Raw genomic sequence first — 20,298 nt, forward strand, 5'->3', positions numbered from 1 at the left:
GGCCAGCATAGAACACGAGATTATGGCAAGGAACAGTGGGTAGGCATGGTGATGGGGGCTTTGGCTCCCGTCTCTTCTGAACGCTTCTGTTGTTTTCAGTGACGTCTGAGCCAAGGTCATCATCACGGATCATCTGGATACTCTGGGCTAGGTTAGAAGTATGTGAAGGAAGAACATGATGACAATCATTGCCTGGAAGAGTGGGAGAGTGAAGGGCTAGGGAAATGTCGCAGGGTGACAAGGCAGTCCCTGAGGGCCCAGTGGACATCAATAGGCATATTTTTCCCCAGCCATATTCATATGTAGTGTACGCTGGTCACCTCGCCAGCTGAGGGCATAAGAAGATGAAACAGAATGACGTTTACCCCAAGAGGTCAAGATCACGTCTGAGCACGTGGCTAGAGTACTTATGGGATGCTCACACTGGATGGCCCGGACATAGTTGGTTTTGCATACGGTCTGCATCTCAGAAAAGATTCTGGGATAAAGGCCGAATCATCATTCAAGTGGTATTATTGAAACTAAGAAAGTACATGTCGCTTCCAAGGAAGGAAGCATGAAGGGAAGAGGGTTGGGTCGAACTTGGGAAGGAGTCCCTCTCTCAATGCCATCAAGTCGGTGCTGCCTCACCAGGACGCTGTAGCTCACGGTAGACCTGTCCTTCTGAGCTTCCAAGACGGTCATTGTTTACGGGGGTGGGGGGTCGGGTAGAATGCCCTTTCTGTCTCCCGCCATTTTAAAGATAGAAAGAAGAAAAGGATCCATCAAAGGAGACAGAGAAAGGACTGAAAGACATGGGTGGAGCATGTTTTCCTGAGGCCTGGGCATGGAGGAATTGAGAGTGAAATCATATAAAGATCAGGTAGGGAAGCCAGAGGGAAGGAGAAAGAGCATTACACCTGGCCAGGAGGTAAACTGGTGCTGAGCTATCGTGGTACCCTTAGCAGAAATACAAAGAAAGGGGAACTGTGGGTAAAATGACAGAGCACAGAAGCACTAACCTAAGAAGATTGTATATAAATCATAGAAATGTTGCCGGCTACAGTGAGCTGAACAATTGCTGCAAATGATATATCCACTCAGAACCTCAGAACATGACCTTAGTTGGAGGAAGGGTCTTTGCAGATGTAATCAAGGCAAAGGCTATTGCTATGAGATCATACTGGAATGGGGTGAGCTCTCACTCTGACAATAATGAAGCGTTGACCTGCTAAGTGCAAGTACCGGCTGCTCTGTGGTAGAAAGATGAGGCTGTCCGCTTTGGAAAGATGTACGGCATCTGAAGCACTACAGTGTCACCATGAGTCAGAATTAGCTTGATGGCAGTGGGTTTGGTTTTGGTTTTAGAAGAGATAGAGATACAGGATGGATGGCCTTTTGAAAACAGAGGCAGATGTTTGAGCACTGAATCTACAAGGCAAGGAAACACAAGGGTAGGCAGTCGCTACCAGAAGGTGATGAAGTAGATTATCTTTTAGAGCCCCTAGAGGGAATCAACTCTGCCTACACCTTGATTTCAGATTTCTAAGCCCTCTGAAACTGTGACACAATAAATTCCTGTTGTTTTAAGAAGTAGTAGTTTCAAGATATAATGGAAGAGAAATGCCCATGAATTCAAGAAAGACTTGAGCCATCTGCTCAAAGGGGCTCTCTGAGTCCTAGAGAAACTCGTGATAAAGTAAATACCAAGACAATTCTGAATTCCAGATCAAAGGGAAAATCTTAAAATTTTGAGAAAAAGAGTCTATAGGCTACTTATAAGAAAATATAAAGTGGCACCAGACCATTCATCTGTAACACGGTAACTATGTTCTAAAGAGAGTGTAACTATGTTCTCACACTTGTAGAGAAATGCATATAATGAAGAATTCTCCTACCCAGTCAAGATGCCTTTCATATTAGAAGGTATCTACTAAGCATGTACCCAAAGTATACCATTGATATACCCTTTCTGAGAAAACTACTGAAGTACATACTTCAGTCAAATGAAAATTAGTTTTGGGGGGTGGGGGGAAATCTCAAAACAAGGGAAGACAAGGCTTACAAATAAATAGTATTTTTTAAGGTCACCAGAAAGTCTTTGAGTAAGCAAGTACAAAGAAGTAGAGAAAGCAGAAACTAGACTGCATGGGATGTGAACACGGTATCTAGAAAATTCATCTTTCAAGAAATTCGGAGATTGCGTTAGTCTGAGTAGACTAGAGAAACAAATTCATTGACACTCATATATATGAGAGAATTTTATATCAAAGAGCAATTGTATATTAAGAAACATACCAGCCCAGTCCATATCAAGTCCATAAGCCTGGTATTAGCCCTTATCTCCAATACTAGTCCATAAATTCCTCTTCAGACGCACACAACACGTGAATTGATGCTGAATGCAGGAAGATCACAGGCCAGTGGATGGAAAGTCTTGTGGATCCAGTGGCAGTGGAAGCATCTCAGTGCTGGCATGGGTCTCCACGTGGCTCCTCCAGCTCCATGGCTCTGGCTCCATCCATGTTTCTCCATGTGGTTTGGCAACAGGAAGTTGAAGCAGAGAGTCTGTGTCCCACTTCCAGAGAGGAAGACAGGGGTTCCCAGACTCCTCAGAAGGCCATGCCCACATAGTCTCCACCCCTTCACTCAATTTACAGATTATGTAACTGCCACAGAGCTCAAACATGAAAGAAAGAATACACAAAGGATCGAAAGAATATTTACTGAAGCAAGACCCAAGCATGTTTATCGTCTGAAGAAAAAGAGCCATGTTCTAAAAAGAGGTGGAAACAACTGTGTAACATCTGTGGCATAGCCCTGACACTGAGGGGGGATTAAGTAAGGGTTGACAGGATCTGGTTTGAGGAGATCTTCTATTTCACGAGGCACAAGCTCCTGACCAGCTTGGATTTAGAAGGGAGGAAGAGATGTAGAAATAATGGGAAGGAGGAAAGAGAGAGAAGAGAAAAAGAAATAGTTTATTATACATATCCCACTCGGTATCAGAATTGCCCCTATAAGACATGTATTTTAGGGGAAGGGTATTTAATTCCATAATTCTGGTGTGGAGGGGTGTCATTCTGCCATTTTGCCCTTCAGTCTATTTTGTTTCCTTTTGCCACCCAGCCGGTGTAGACCTCAGAAGGAAAGACGGATTCTGAGAAAGAATGGACTAAATAATATCAGGGCATCCTAGCATCAGGAGAAAATGACCAGGACACTCAATTGTCAGCAGCATGTCGAAAGGTGAGGAAAACTCAAGAGGGAAAGGACAGGCACCCAGGACAACATTTGAGACCCTTGTATTCCGAACGGCCTCGTCGTATAAGGAGGATGCTGACTGCATCTCCTATGGGTGTGGGCTTCTGAGCAGCAGGGCTACATCTTGGTTCTCATTTGCTGTGGGACCTTGTCAAAACTATTTCAGTCCCTGAGGATCTGTTTTCTCCCTCTCTAAAAGAGATCACTCCTTAACCTGCAGAGACTTTTGTAGGTACCCCATTCATTCAATGGGCGCCAGACCTGGGGGTTCCTTGGTAAAGAAAACAGTCCTATTGCTCCCCTCTGGACCTTCCATTCTTGAGAGCAGGGGAGGGGGAGCAAGAATGGCTGCAGACATAGAGTGGGGGGGGGGCAACAAAGGGACAATAGGGGCTCAACAGATAACCACTTCTCACCTTCCCCTTCTTGGCCTCTATCCCCCAAACTCGCTCCCAGCCTTCCTTCCCTCCCACTGGTTGATGTGGGGTGTTGAGTTGAGAGCACCTCACCCTCATCTCCCTTATGGAGTCTCTGGGCCGTGCAAGGAGTTAACATACCGAGCTACTCACTGAAAGGTTGGCAATTCAAGACGCCCCAGAGGTACCTTGGCCAAAAGAGTTGGGGATCTAGTTCTCATACAGACAGGACAGCAGGAGTAGAAATCAACCCAGTGGTAACTGGTTTTCTTTTTCCATCTCCATGCCACAAAGATACAAACATCCTTGCTTTTCAGCAAAATTTAGTGAAGACTATGCTTCCCCATCTGCATAGGGAAGCCTAGTGGTTAGAAGCCCGAGGTCCACAGAGGCCGAACCCCCAGTTCAACTTGTAAGGGATGCTTCTTGGGCCTCATGTCTCAGGCTTGGCTTTTGGCCCCACCCAACATGCCACCTGGTTGGTGTCCTGCGCAGTAAGCACAAGACCCCAAACTCGGTGGGATCCATTTGGTTCACGCACCGAGTTTCTGTATCGCAGTAAATTGATGCTGATCCGCCCAAGCGGCCGTCTGTGCCAGCTCCCAAGCCCATTCCCAGGCTGCTGCCTCTCCTGAGCCAGGCCTGAGGTCACCATCACGTGCCGGCTTCCCCAAGACATGCTGCCATGTGTGGCTCACCCTCCGGGCCATGTGACCCTCCTCCACTGTCACCCTCTGGCCCTATCATTTTCTCATTACTGTCACCACCCAAGACCCAAACTCGTCCTCCTTGGCTTTCCTGTTTCCAATTACACTCATCCTATCAAGCATCCTGGGTCACATTGTTCTGTGGTTAGCAGAGAGGAAAATGACAACATGCCGGGGGAAGTTCCCACTGACCAGGTCCCTGGGGTGGGCCTGAGGGATCCTGGGGGAGGATTCCACACTGGGGACCCTAGGGAAGACGGAGTGGGTGGGGAGAGGCTTGTGGTGGGCGTGGGGCGGAATGTATTTTCTTCTCTTCCACAGCTGTGCTCCTCCGAGGAGACCCCGACATTCCAGTTCCCAGAGCTAATTTTACGTCCTTGTGACTGGCTCCATCTCAGCGACCCCTCACCCCCGCCTTTCCCCTTCGCTCCCCGCATTCATTCCGGCTCTCTGGCTCACTCACACCGCCCACACGCGTGTGGGCGTGAAGTAGCATTGCGACCCGGGCAGGCACATGGCAGCGAGGTCTCCCCACGGCTCAAAGACCCTCTAGAAGCAGGAAACAGTGAGAGGGCGCAGGACGGGAAGCCTGTGGGGGGTCAGAGGGGGGAGGCACACAGGAGGGTTGGGGTGGGCAGGGTTTCCTGCTTCCCAAATAAGGAGATGACATGCATGTCATCAGCCATGAGCTCACAAGGATTACCTTGGTTCCTCTGAGGATGGTCCCTTCCTTCTGAAGGGTTAGGAGAGAAAGAAAGACTGAACGAGGAGGAACTCAAACTCACTGCCAACTCATGGCGGCCCCTGCGGGTTTCTGAGACTGTGATGCTTTACAGGAGGAGAAAGCATGGGCGTTCTTCCTTGGAGCTGGCTGGTGGTTTTGAACTGCTGGCCTTACAGTTAGTAGCTCAGTGAATAGCCACCAGGGCTCAGGAGTGATCAGGAAGGAGGTGAGGGTGGATGGAAGGATGCTCATCACTGCTCCGTCCACCTCAGTGTTTGCCCAGCGTGCGAACAGGACAGTGGCCAGCAGCTCTGGGCTCTACTGTCGTCGTCATGGTAGAGCGGCTGCACCCAATGCCCTCTTCATGCTTCTGGTCCCATGGAAACCGAGGCCCAAGGATGACGGGTGACTTCCACAAGGTCAGGGTGTGGGTGAGAGGTTAGACAGCGGTTCTCCACCTGGGCTCTGCCAGCTCATCAGCAAAGTAACTTAAGAACAGGGGCTTCTACCTCAAATTTTGGAGGCACCCGACATCAAGCCCACCTGGGGCCACCAGCAGCCATTGGATCTTCCTCCTCAAATTCTGCATCTTCCTCTGGAATCTACTTTTCTGTGCCCTGTTCTCTTTCCCTTTAGCGACATTCCCTTTCTTGTCCTCAGTTTGGGGCGCTCTTGTTGTCCTTAGATACAGGGCAGTCAGTTCCAACTCGAGCCACCCTGGGGACCACAGATTAAGATGCCGCCCGCTCTGTGCCATCCTTGCCCGCTCCTGTGCCATCCTTGCCCCCTCCTGTGCCATCCTCGCCATTATCTCATGTTTGAGGCCGTGGTTGCAGCCACGGGGTCCGTCCATCTCATTGAGGCTCTTTCTCGTTTTCAATGCCCCTCTCCTTGACCAAGCAGGATGTCCTTCTCCAGGGATTGGTCTCACCCCATGACACGTGCCAAGTCCGTGAGGTGAAGTCTCGCCATTCTTGCTTCAAGGGAGCATTCAGATTGTACTTCTTCCAAGACAGATTTATTTTTGTTGTTCCTTGGTTGGTTGGTTGGTTTCTTGACGGTGGCCCTGGGGATTCCTTTACCCAAAGAAGGAAGTAGAAGGTCCCTGCCCATTCAGAAACTTTCTCTGGCTTCATGGGGGAACTCTGAGCCTCCCAACCTGGGGTGGGTCCAGGGACACGCTCTTGATGTCTTGGAACCCTTAGGGCAGCGGTTCTCAACCTGGGGGCCGCGACCCCTTTGGGGGGGCGAATGACCCTTTCACAGAGGTCAGATGGTCTTAGGAACCGAGACACCGTTCCGCTACAGATATGCCCACCTATGAGTACCCGGTGTGAAGACTGTTACCCAGGTTACACCAAGCTTCAAACAAAATTTCATTGATTTGTCATTAGAAATAAATATTTCTCAATATATAATGACATATTGTTTTTGTGATTTATCACTATGTTTTAATGATGTTCAATTTGTAGCAATGAAAATGCATCCTGCATATCAGATATTTACATGATAATTCATAACAGTAGCAAAATGACAGTGATGAAGTAGCAACGAAAATCATTTTATGGTTGGGGGTCTCGACCACATGAGGGAATGTACTAAAGGGTCGCGGCATGAGGAAGGTTGAGGACCACTGTCCTAGAGAGTAGCATGTGGCTCAGAGCATCAAGACATACGCAGTCCCTCTGCCTTAGTCTGCACCCTGCACAATGGGCATCAGCAGCCGAGAAGCCGTTGCCAGGGTGAAATGAGCTCACGTACTAGATGTAAAGGTCAAACTTCTATAAGTGGTCCTTTCAACATTAGAACACTTCATTAATGTACTGTATTTAGTCATGATAAAAAAAGATGAAATGGGTTTATTCACTTCAGTTGTGTGTCTAGCACATCGCACTCAGCCCTAAACCCCCGACCCCAAGGGCAAGTCATTACGATGGTAGCAGTCATCACTTTACCTTGCGCCCTCCAAGGACCCGTCCTCCTCCGTGCGGTGCAGGACCAGGATGGCAGCTCTGATTTGACTCCCACGTTCCTGTTTGCCAAGCAGTTCCCCATAAGCTTTCCCACTTGTGGTCGTCCCAGTCCTTTGAGATGGGTAACATTCCGCCCCCACCCCCACCTCACTTTCCACATGGGAAAACTGAGAGCCTCAGAGAGGAGTGGCTTGCCTTGGGTTATCCACTCAGTACAGAGAGAACCGGGACATGAGCTGCCCCCCGCCCCCCACGTCCATGTGACTCTTGGGTTAGGGTTCCTGTCTTCATGGTCTAGTCCTGCTAGAACAGAAATACCACAAGTGGGTGGCATTCATGAACAGAGATTTGATTTTTCACCGTTTAGGAGGCCAGATGTGCAAATGCAGGTCCTAGGGAAAGTCTCTTCTCCTCCTTCCCCCTTCTCCCTCCTCCTCCTGCTCCTTCTCTTTCTCCGTTCCCCCTTCCTCTCCCTCTCCATTTCTTCCTTACTTCTCTCTCACTCTCACGTCCACTCTTTCTTTGCTCGGGAGGAAGGCCCTGTCTCCTTTCTTGGATTCCGGGAGCCCTCATGGGGAGTGGCATGCGTGTTTGCTTGCTTGGAGGTTTGCTCAATCTGCTCTTTTTATACCTTAAAAGAGATTGACTTTAAAAAAGCACAAAAGGGCAAATATTGTATGAGACCTCTAACAAAAAGATAAAACTGAGCCAGAGACTGGCATGCCAAAGGGAACAGGCTTTGGAGGTCACCAAGGGTCGGGGGAGAGCGAAGCAACGGACTAATGGGTGGGCAGGTACTGAGTAGGATGAAGGAGAATGGGGTCCCCAAAAGGGCGAAGAGGAATCCAGGGAGCAGGGGGTGGGAGGTGGGGGGGGGCACTGGTGCACTGGATGAGTGGCTTGAGCGATGGAATGATGAGTTGATAGTCTGAAATGTAAGCCCCACCCCCTGACTAGTGAACAATTTTTAAAATGACTTAAAAATGTCCTTAAAATTTTAAGGAGAGCGAATGCATTTGTAAGAGAGAGAGATTACCTTAAAATATACCCTCCACTTTTGTGACTGCTTCCTTGCTAACATGAAAGAGAACCCCTTCCCAAGTGGGATGATGGCCACAGGCCCAAGGGTTAGGGTTCGCAGGTCCAAGGGTTAGGGTGGAGGGGAGGGGGAGGGCATGATTTAATTTCTAACAGCTTCCACTCTACCCTACCCAATCTTGTGATACCCATCAGCTCCTCTGTCCCCAGATTCCACTTGATTACAGACACCTACTTTTCCCCACCTGGAAGCATCTCTGTCCTTAGAAAAGTGACCGGCCCAAGATCTCAGGGCTCACTATGCCCAAAGTGAAATTGAGCCCAGGTCTCCTGGATGCCCCATCTTGGCACTCTTATTTCTACCACAACCTTTCATCTTGTTGGTCCATTTCCAATCTCAATGCATTAAAACCAAAGGAAAGGCTTTTTCTTGTTTGTGTCTCTGTTGCTTCCTATGATCCCAAGACACCAAAGCCATCGTGCCCGGCATTGGGGTGTCCTGCAATGTGGGGTGAAGACAGTGGGAAGACAGAGCAAGAAAAGTTCCAGCTCAGAGTCCACTGTTGACCGTGGTGCCTTATGCACAAGTCTCTTCTTTTGCTCTGTAGACGTTGGCTCCTTCTTTCTTGGGAAGATGGCACCCCAGGAAAGCAAGCCCTAGAATCTCTGAAACGGGGACGATCAGTGACCCCCGATCAACCCCCCACTGGGAAGACGAGGTGTTCAAAGTGGTCTACGGACAGCCCAGACTCCAGTTGCCCGGGTCCTCCATGAGCCGCAAAGGACTCTGGTGTCGGGTCTTTCCCTCCCCTCACCCCACCCCCTAACCATCTCCTGATGCAGTTATTTTAAGAACAGCTCCACAAGGCCAGACCTCACAGGGACACTGTGTTTGAGGGTTTGGTTCTTCCTGTCTTCCACTGGAGACTGGTTTTGAGGTCGATTTGCTGAATCACTCAGCGAAAAGTCAATAAATAAACGGAGGAAGGAAACCTGGTTAAAAAGGGATTCTGTGGCCTCCCCCTCCAAAAACAAAGCGGTTGTCATCTCCAAAGGAATCCATGGGACCCGCCCTCTCCAGGGATTGCCTCCTCCTGGGGTTCTGAAGCGGACCCTGAAAGCCTGCACCGGGCATTAGCACGGTGTGTGTGTGTGTGGGGGGTGGGTTTGCCAACCCTGAAAGACAGATGGCCCGGCCTTGCTTCTGGCTCCCCACCCACCCAACCCTTTGCTCCAGTCACCTGGCTCTTCTTGTGACTGAGACGCTTCCAGCCCCACCCCTCGCCCCAGGCTCAGCTTTTCCCTGGACTCCTCCCCTTCAAGGAATTCAGAGGGAAGAAGGTTCCTGGTAATCTGCAAGCCTGGTTCCCTCTGTCCATAGGCAATCTGATGAGTCCCCACATTGGTTGTCTTTGGCGTTGCTGCCGAGTCAGCTCTCACTCAGGGAAACCTGGTGTTCTGTGGAATGAAACGTGGCCCGTTGCTGGGGCCATTTTGTAGACGGCTTCCTTACTTTCACGGAGCTTCTACTGAACCCAATATGCTGGGTTCAGTTTTGTTGCCTAGGGATTGGTCTTTGCTCCTGAAGATGGCTGGTCTTAAGTACGTGTTTCACGCCATGGCCATCAAGTCCATTCCGAGGCATCATGAGTGACCCTATAGGACAGGGTGGAACTGTCCCTGTGAGTTTCAGAGACTGTAACTCTTTACGGGAGGAGAAGCCTCCTCTTCCTCCCAAAGAGCAGCTGGTAGTTTCAAACAGCTGATCCTGCGGTCAAAGTCACCCTACGCGTTGTTTCCAGACCAAGTCTGGCATCCTCAAACTACGGCCTGTGGACCACATGCGACCCACTGAGGACATTTATCCGGCCCGCTGGATGTTTTTGCCCCATTTGTTTTTTTATTTCAAAATAAGATATGTTCAGAGTGCATAGGAATTTGTTCATAGTTTTTTTTTTTTTTAAACTATAATCCGGCCCTCCAATGGGTCTGAGGGACAGTGAACTGGCCCCTGTTAAAAAAAGGTGGAGGACCCCTGGTAGATGTTGTTAGCTGCAGTTGAGTTGGTCTCCGACGGATGGCAAAACCCACGGACCACTAAGGAAAGCGCTGTCCTGTCTCTTGTGCCATCCCCAGGGTCAGTTTCAGATCGCTCTGTAGGGTTTCCGCTGGCTGGTGTCTGGAGGGAGATTGCCAGGTCTTTATTCTTAGCCCATCTTAGTCTGCCAGCTCCGCCAAAGTCTGTTGATCATCATCGCAAGGCGCCAGCCTCTCCACATCAAGGTGGGGGCTCCACATGAGGTGCGTTGGGCAGCCATCAAACCCAGGTCTCCTGCCTGGGACGTAACCCAGTGCGCGCAGCTGGACGGCATTCCCCCAGAGTGCTAGGGGCATGGCGTGTTCTTTGTTATAGAAAGGCGTATTGCAGATGAGAAGCGGGGCCCCAAGGAGGTGGGTATAAGGCTCCTGCAGCTGAATGGCAACAAGCTCCTGGTTGGTACCTGCTCTGAGAACAGGAGGGTGGAACTGTGCGCGTGGGACTGATGGCAGCCTTGGAGCAGGATATCCTGGCCAAAAAAAGTGTAAACACCCCTCTGCCCGCCCTCCTGATGAGTCCCCTGCTCCCCTCCAAAAAACACGGCCATGGAATCCATTCTGCCTGGCAGAGGCCCTGAAGGATGGAGTACAACTGGTCCTGTGGGTCTCCAAGTCTGTAACTCTTCACGGGAGTAGAAAACCTCATCCTTCTCCTGTCAAGTGTCTGGTGGCTTTGGGTGGCTGACCTTGTGGTTGGCAGCCAAATGTCTCACCAGTGAGCCCTAAAATCGGAGTCAAAAGACCTGCACTTCTATCTTGGGTCTCCCCCTTCCTGCTTTTGAGATCTGGCAAAAGCTCTCTGACTTTTGCTTAAAGGGAAGGCCTTGAACCAGAACTAGCTGACTCTTGGTGTAACATCATCAGATGTTAGAATTCGTCTGTCAGGTCTCCTTGAACTTCCAGAACAGCCAACTTGGAGAGTTTGCAGGTGGCGTTGTGAAAGGGCAAAAGGACCCACCTAGTGGGAACCTGGCTGGGCCACCTTGACTGGGCACCGTGTTTCTCTGAGGCAGCCTCAGCCTCAGAGAATGGGAGTCTGACCGCTCCTAACACACAGGAGTGCAGAGATCAGCGAAATGGCATTGGTGAGCTTTTCAGACACGGCGCTGGAATGCAGGAAGTCTCTTTACAGGACAAATATAAGTTGCCTTCCTGCCAGCCTCCCCACCTTCCCCGAGTGTCTCAGACCAAGTCCCCACCTCTGGCCCCTGCCCAAGCACTCCTGTCCCTTTGATGGAAGCACAGTCCCAGGGTGGGAAGGAAGTGAAGTTATGGCCCAGAGAGTAGAGGTCCGTTGCCTTTTCTGACACCAGGGAGTTTCCACTTCCCTCTGGGTCAACTGTGAGCCACGGAGGAGGAAAGTGACTAAGGTAGGGAGAATTTCTGGAGGTCTCTCTGGCCTAGAACTAAGGCCCCACCCCTGGGAACAGCAGAGGACAGTGATTTTGCCACCAGGACAATGACTCTGGCCAGCCACAAACGACTCCCGCTTTCCCTGTCTGCTAGCGCCCACAACTGGCAGCCCTGGCGGCCCCAGAGCAGGACGCATCCACAAAGCACCCCTCTTGGCACTTGAGGGACTCATTTTTCTGTGCCAGGTAGTGTCTTCTTCAAGACACAGGCAACTCATGTCCTTGCAGGTCAGGGGTACAGGTGATGTTGTCTGTAGGTAATGGAAATGGTTAACGCACTCTACTGGAAGGTTGAAGGTGCAAGTCACCCCAGGGGGACCTTGGGAGAAAGGTCTGGCAATGTATTCTGGGAGAGGAGCCATTGAAGACCCTGTCAGCAAGGAGCTGGGGACTCTCAGTTCCCCAAGGTGATGGCTAGTTTCTCCTAAGGAGATGCTGTTGTAGAGATGGGTCAACCAGTGAATGTGCTTGGGGAATGTCTAAAGATCAAGAGTGTGTATAAAGACTGGCTGGAGTGGAGTGGGCATGGGGAGAGAAACAGAAGATGAGATCCCAGAGGCACTAGGCTGTAACCCTCTAGGCATTCGCCTGACTCAAGTGGGGCCAGAAAGGCCATTGTTGGGAACTGAGCATCAGAGATGAGGAGCTGGAATTTGGCCTTGACCCATGCCTTCTGTGAGCTGATCTCTTCCCCACGGCTCTTCTCCAAGAGTCCACGATGCCCGTGGTGTGAAAACAGACAGTAATCAGTGAACCCAGAGTCAAATAGAATCTTGCCACTAGGCTTTATAAAGCCTGAGCTCTGGTGACATAGTGTGTTAGTCTAGGTGGACTAGAGAAACAAATCCAGGGACACACTCATGTGTATAAGAAAAAGGTTTGTATACAAGAGCAGTTGAATACTGAGAAAACATCCCAGTCCAGATTAAGTCCATACCTCTAATATTAGCCCATATGTCCAATACCAATCTATAAAGTCCTCTTCAGACTCATGAAACACATACAATGACACTGAATGCAGGAAGATCACAAGCCAGTGGGTTGGAAGATCCAGTGGTATTGTAAGCATCTCAGCCCTGGCAGGGGTCTCCACGTGGGTCCTCCAGGTCCAGGGTTCTCGCTGCCATCAGCACAGCCCCTTGTGTCTTGTGAGTAGAGAGTCTCGCAGAGAGTGGACTAAGAAAGAGTATTCCCGCCTCCAAGGAGGAAACATACGGGAATTCCCAGAATCCTCAGGGGAAGGCCATGCCCACACAGAGGCCTCATTGGCTATGGCCTGATTGACAGACTAGACGCCACTCCTTCACTCTTAATCCTCTCAAGTCCTAAATGGATACCAGATGATGTAAATGCCACACATGGTGGTTATGCTTGGGCCGCTGACCGCAAGCCTGGCAGCTTAAAACGACCAGCAGTCCCTTGGGAAAAAGACAGAACTTTCTACTTCCATAAAGAGTTACAGTCTCAGAAACGCACAGGCTTTCTGACAGTGAGTTTTGGGGATTTGGCTTACTAAGTTTTCAAACAATCACAAAACTTTTTTTTTTTAAGTTAGTAATACGTGTTATCTATGAGATATCTATTAGGTATCATGCGTGGTCAAGTAGAAGGGCAGTGGAAAAGGAAGCCTGTCAATGAGATGGGTTGGTCATGGTAGCTGTGGCAGTAGGCTCGGACCTAACAATGACGGGCAGGGCGGTGCAGGACAGAGCGGGGTCTCGTCCTGTTGTATAGAGGGTCGCTGTGAGTTGGGACACACTTGACAACACCCAACAGCAAGAACGTAACTGAAAAGCTGACACCTGGAGCCCACCAGGCGTTCGTAGCAGAAAGCTGTGACAGTTTGCTTCTCCGCCCTATGGGGTCACTACGAGTTGGGCCTTTTGGTTAACTGCCCAGTGTTTTAATTTTAATTTAATTAATTAATTAAAAAAATCATTTTATTGGAGGCTTGTACAACTCTTATCACAATCTACACATCCATCCATTGTTTCAAGCACATTTGGTACATAGGTTGCCATCATCATTCACAAAACATTTGCTTTCTCTTGAGCCCTTGATGTCAACTCCTCATTTTTCCCTTTCCTCCCCGCTCCCCCCTCCCTCATGAAACCTTGATACCACCCAGTGTCTTAACCACTGAACCACCTGGTCTCCTTTCACCACGTTAGCATCTCCCAAATAGAATTGGTTTGCCTCAGTTTGCCCCAATAACCCATGACCGCTTCTAGACCCCTATGACCCCCACATACCTACAGAACATTTTCCGAGGGTCCCCAGCTCTCCCTCTCTTAACCCTCTAGCCCAGGGGTCAGCAAACTCCTGAGATGGAAGAGCCACTCCTGCCCTGCACGATTTAAAAATGATTCAAGATATATTCTCACAAAGGCAATCGCCATTGTGGGAATGTTATCCTTTCAAGTGTTTCCATTTCCCTTCAGAACCACCTGTGTGTACCAGCAGAACCCCCTATGGCTCGAGCCTCGGTTTGCTGACCTCTGCTCTAGTCCAAACCATCATCATCTCTGACCTGGGAGGCTACACCAGCCCCCATAAGAGCAGGCCCCGACGGCTGGCTCTGCTGTGTTCCCAGCAGCGGGACAAGTGCCCGCTCAGCCAAGGGTGGCGGTGGACAGTGACAGGTCATTCACTGTTGTGGCTCTGATTTCACTAGACTTGCTGTCTGTTCTCTGCTTTTGACCCATCTCTTAGAATGACTCCTGCTACACAGAAGATGCTCAACAGATAAGCCAGTAGATAAGCTCACTGTCACTGCTGACTCCTAGCCACCCCTCTGTGGATTTCTGAGACTGTAACTCTTGATGGGAGTGGAAAGCCCCATCTGTCTCCCTCGGGGTGACTGGCGGTTCTGAACTGCCGACCATGCAGATGGCAGCCCAGCTTGTACCCCCTATACCACCAGGGCTCCTTGCTCAATAGTAGTCACTGAGTAAATAAACGATTAGCTGCTTGAAGGCAAGAGGGGTTGGCTCTCGGGTGTCATCGCTGAAGGCTTTGTCAGGGAGGTGACATCTGAGATGTGTTGTCTGGGTAGCTCATGGGAAGACCAGTGACTGACAGAGAGAACTTCTGGAGGCCTCTCTAGCCCTGACCCAAAGCCTCAGCCACCAGGGAAAAACAGGACCAACCCCCATGATAGAGATTGGTGACTTGAACCTGAGGAGATATGGCTTTGCTCATGGGGACCCAGTGAGACTGAGATAGGAGGACAGGAACAGTCCCGTCCCTGTCTGGGCACCAGAGAGTGGGGGCTGCAGGGAAAGAAGGCATTGCTCCCAGGCCTGCCAGGAGAGAGCCTGCAAGTGGGTAAGCTCCCTAAATGCATTACGGATCAGACAGAAGGACCAGACATCTGTTAGTGGACAAAGGGGTGAGGAGGGCAGCCAAGTCCCAGAGGTAGTGAAATGCCAGACTCGGGGACGGGGACAGTGTGTCTGACGAAACTCCCCCACACGACCTGACGCTCTTGGGCTGGTGGCCAGCAGGAAGTCTGTGCTATTCCCAGCCGGCCCCTGACCCCTCTCGCGATTTAGTGAGCCTGGTTCTGGGGGCGGCCGGAGCTGTTTCCTGAGGGCTCATCTGCCTCTGGATGGGTCCAGGGTTCTGTCCACCCTCCCTCATGTCTCATCTGCCCTCAGCCCCTCTGCCATGTAGGCCCGCTCCTCTGTTCCCGGGCTCAGCCTTGCCCAGAGGCCTTGTGAGCTTCTGCCTGGGACACGGGCAGAGGCTGAGAGCACGGATCAGGGTGGGGACTGAGGAGAAACAAGGAAACCTTTTATTTTAGACAAGGCTCTCTAGAGAAACAAAACCAGGACATTACTGATATATATCTCATAGGAAATAAACAGTGAATTGTTCTATAAAGCACTACAAATGGCTCAGTGAACCTCACTTCCATGAGACAGTTAATACGCTGGCAGTCCATCAAGTCTTGAGGGCCGACAGGTAGTCCTCTGTAGAGCAATTCAGGCTATCTGGCCACAGGTAGCAAACAGCAAGGCAGGTCACCAACAGTTAGTCAGATGACAGGGTCCAACCATCCCCAGCTCAAGCCATATATACTCCTATAGTGTGGTGAAGCAGTCTTGACAGAATCTCAAACTACAGCGACACAGTCCATGGGTTAGGTGTTCCACAGGTAGTGTAGCTTGCAAATTGAGACAGAGAACGAGCTAAGGCAGCCTCACACTGGTCTGATCATCAAAGAGCAAAAGATAAGAAAGGCGAGGCCCAGCCAAGCCAGTTATCTCTCTGCCCTTTAATTAATGCCACATGTGTTCATTGGCTATGTTGGCATAATAAGCATACCTATCACAATCCACCCCTTGCCAACTTGACACCTGTACACAATTTTTAGCCATATATAATTTTCCAGATATCAATGAAATCACACTTATAATTAGCATCAAACATCTATCATACATATATATGAAAACACACTGAGTCCAATGGTATCTGATACATCATACATGAACAAAGGAAAGATATTCAATAAGCACATTAAAAAATATATAAACTGACAATCACAAACCTTGCTTTTATAATTGATCACTGGTCATAACTGATAGGTGGAACTACCTTCTTCTACTACCCATTCTGTATTACCTTTGCCCTCAGCAAGCACCTCAACGGGCTGTGTTTTTTTTTCTTGGTGGGGTGACGCAGACCATCATTCCTGAGGGGTCTGGGTCATTATAAGTCCTGTTAGGATCGGGTTGCTGTAATTTACCATTTACTTTAATCCCAGGGCATGGTAGCACTAAGAGTCGGCCTATAGAATCTCCTGGATTCCAGACATATTCTTCTTTACCTCCATTACGTAACACCAGTCCAATTTCTCCTTGGTAATCAGAATCAATCACACCACTCAGTAGAGTGACGCCCTTCCTGACCTGTTGATCCAAAGGCATGAAAAACCCAAAGTGGCCAGGGGGCATTCTCAGCTGCTAGTTCAGTGGAATCCATGCTGTGTTTCTGGATAGAAGAGTTCCTTCTTTCGGGACCAGGACCTCCAGGCCTGAGGAACACAGGGTTGCTGGGACAGGAAGCAAAAATACTGCGCGTGGATCACTAGGAGTAATAGTGAGTGGTGCCACTCCAGCTTCCACCCCTTGGTTCCTAGACCATGAATTCTGGCTATTGGAGACACAGCACCATATATTGGCCGTTAGTTTAGAGCATATACAGCTTCCTGGAGAACATTGCTCCAGTCCCGCAAGTTGTTGCCACCTAGTTGGCGCCGTATTTGTGTCTTTAGGAGCCCATTCCATCGCTCTATCAAGCCAGCAAGTTCAGGATGATGAGGAACATGATGCAACCAGTGGATTCCATGGGCATGGGCCCATGGCCGCACTGTATTTGCTGTAAAGTGAGTTCCTTGATCTGAAGCAATGCTATGTGGGATGCCATGCTGGTGAATGAGGCATTCTGTAAGTCCACGAATAGTAGTTTTGGCAGAAGCATCACGTGCAGGGAAGGCAAATCCATATCCAGAGTCGGTGTCTATTCCAGTAAGAAAAAAACGCTGCCCCCTCCATGACAGAAATGGTCCTATGTAATAAACCTGCCACCAGGTTGCCAATTGATCTCCCCGAGGAATGGTCCCATATCTTGGATTTAATGTTGGTTTCTGCTGCTGGCAAATGGAGCACTCAGCAGTGATAGTGACCAAATCAGCCTTGGTGAGTGGAAGTCCATGTTGCTGTGCCCATGCATAATCTCCATCCCTGCTGCCATGTCCACTTTGTCCATGTGCCCATTGGGCGATCACGGGTGGCAGAGGAAAGAGGAGTGCATGTCATCTTATCCACTTGATTATTAAAGTCCTCCTCTTCAGAGGTAATCCTTTGGTGAGCATTCACGTGAGATACAATTACCTTTACTTTCTTGGCCCATTCAGAGAGGTCTATCCACATACCTCTTCCCCACATCTCCTTGTCACCAATTTTTCAATAATGGTCCATCCAATTCCCTGATCATCCAGCCAAGCCATTAGCCATAGCCCATGAATCAGTATATAGTCTCACATCTGGACATTTTTCCTTATATGTAAACTGAACGGCCAGGTGCACTGCTTGAAGTTCTGCCCATTGGGAAGATTTCCCTTCACCTTTAGGGAGATCCCAGAAAGGGCTGTAGTACTGCTGCTGTCCACTTACGAGAGGCACCTGCATATCGTGCAGAGCCATCCGTAAACCAAGCATGACTTTTTTGGTCTTCAGTTAAAGTATGGTAAGGAACTCCCCAGGAAGCCATAGGTGCAGACTGGGAGAAAGAAGGTAATGTGACAGGAGTGGAGACAGTGGACATTTGGGCCACTTCTTCATGCAGCTTACTTGTTCCTTCAGGTCCTGCTTTGGCCCAATCTCGTATATACCACTTCCATTTAACAATGGAGTGTTGCTGCGCACGTCCAACTTTATGATTACATGGGTCAGACAATACCCAGTTCATGATGGGTAGTTCAGGCCTCATGGTGACTTGGTGACCCAGGATGAGCTGTTCAGTCTCCACCAAGGCCCAGTAACAGGCCAACAGCTGTTTTTCAAAGGGGGAGTAGTTGTTTGCAGAGGATGGCAAGACTTTACTCCAAAATACCAACGGTCTACACTGAGATTAACCAATAGCGGTCTGCCAAAGACTCCACATGGCATCTTTATCTACAACTGAGACCTCTAGCACCATTGGGTCAGCTGGATCATATGGTCCAAGTGGCAGAGCAGCTTGCACAGCAGCCTGAATCTGTTGAAGAACCTTTTCTTGTTCTGGGCCCCACTCAAAATTGGAGGCTTTTCGTGTCCCTTGATAAATAGGTCAAAGTAGAACACCCAAGTGAGGGATATGTTGCCTCCCAAATCCGAAGAGGCCCACTAGGCGTCCTGCCTCCTTTTTAGGGGGTGGGAGGAAATGCAATAGCTTATTCTTCACTTTAGTAGGAATGTCTCAACAAGCCCCACACCACTGGACCCCTAGAAATGTAATTGAGATGGAGGGTGCCTGAATCTTCATTTGGTTATCTCCTAACCTCCTGTACGCAGATGTTGTACCAATGGATCTAGAGTCTTTGATACATCCTCCTTAGTGGGTCCAATCAGCATAATGTCATCAATATCATGGAGGGAATGGAGGCAAAGACCAGGGACCTCTGAAATGCCATCCATGTTCATGCCACAGGGTCCAGGAGGAAAAGGCAAGGTCAGCTGCCCACAACTACTCTGCTACGACCTTGACAAGGGCTCTTTGCATAGCTCCACCTAAGCACCTTCCTGACTGTGTCAGGTTTTGTCTCCAAGGCCGTCTGTCTCCTCCCAAAATAGGGAGCCCCCAGAACTCATTTTCATAGCCCCAGGAGTAAGCTCTGGCATGGTGGATGAAAGGATGAATGGCTACTTCTCCCCCTCTATATCCCAGAGAAAGAGGTGGGTGGATGGGTGGGATCACCTTGACCTTGGTTGGTAAATCCTCCTCCTCCTTAAACCCTGACTACACCCCTACTGGCGTGTATGTTCCCAGCAGTTCTCACAGGTAGCTCTTGTCAGCCTTCTTGATGGAGAGAAAGCCAAAACACAGAGGTGGGCTTCTGCTCAGGGGGCTAGGGCTCACAGCTGGCAGAGCCAGCCTTTCAGACCAAGTCGGTCTAACCATACAGCCCATGCTCTTTCTCCTGGGCCACACTGTCTTCAGTGAGCAGTCGTTCAGTCAGTGTGTGCTGGCCTCTATGTCAGATACCTCAGACAGGCTTTCCAATGGAATCCACCTGCTCGTGAGTCCCTTCTCATCTCCCTTTGGTAACTTGGGAAACCGCAATTGGGTGAGTTGACCCCACCTTGCCTGAGGTCATCCTAGGCTGGGTTTCAGAGCTGGGGTGGAGCTCGGCTTTGTGTGACCCCAAAGCCAAGCTCTTTGCACTGGGGCACAGTGTCAGGGTGAAAGACAGCATGCGAGCCGATTGGCTCTTGGGTTTATGGGCACAAGCTGTTGAGAGCAAGACCTCAGCTTGGCTTCTCCTTCAGTGACTTGGTACTATCCCAGTTCTGAACACTGTGGCCGTAGAAACCTCACCCTGGCCAGGCCCAGGGAGGAACCAAGGGTCAAGTGGACAAGGCAGACCCAGAACAGGTCAGCCTCTGTGTCTGGAGCCCCAGAGCCAACCACACACTTCGCCACCAGAAGTGGCTCAAGTTCACCTCTGCGCACTCGAGGCCACTCATTTCCCAGTCTCTGCTTTGATGCGGAGAATGAGGGCTTGGAGCTCAGGTTCTTGAATCAGGTGCCCAGGTTCAAATCCAGACCATCACTGGCCATGTGACCTTCAGCTGGGTTTTCATTTATGGAGTCTCACTTTCCTAATCTGTAAACCTACAGAATAGACCTACAGAATAGAACCCGTCTCATCAGGTCTTGGGGTTCCTGATGCTAAAGGCTAATGCACTTGGCTGTTATCCAAAAATTTAGAGGTTCAAGTTCACCCATTGGCTCCTCCAAAGCAAACCTTGACAATTTACTTCTAAAAAAATCAGTCATTGGTAACCCGATGGGACCATTGTCCTGTGGCACACCTACAGTGGCTGTAGTCAGAATCGATTCAAGGGCTCTTGTTTTGTTTGGGTTTGGTTAGTTTTTTTCCCTGAGTAGGGTCTTACTTCATGTGCAGTCAGATAATGCTAA

At 49.7% G+C, this 20,298-nt stretch overlaps 1 protein-coding gene across 2 annotated transcripts in view; it reads left to right on the forward strand.

Moving 5' to 3' along the window:
- SYN3 (synapsin III) overlaps positions 1-20,298 on the forward strand; it is a 511,043-nt gene that overhangs the window by 238,220 nt on the left and 252,525 nt on the right. The gene's annotated exons all lie outside the window — the stretch shown is intronic.

The sequence above is a fragment of the Tenrec ecaudatus genome, chromosome 6, assembly GCF_050624435.1.
Source record: "Tenrec ecaudatus isolate mTenEca1 chromosome 6, mTenEca1.hap1, whole genome shotgun sequence".
Lineage (NCBI taxonomy): Eukaryota > Metazoa > Chordata > Mammalia > Afrosoricida > Tenrecidae > Tenrec > Tenrec ecaudatus.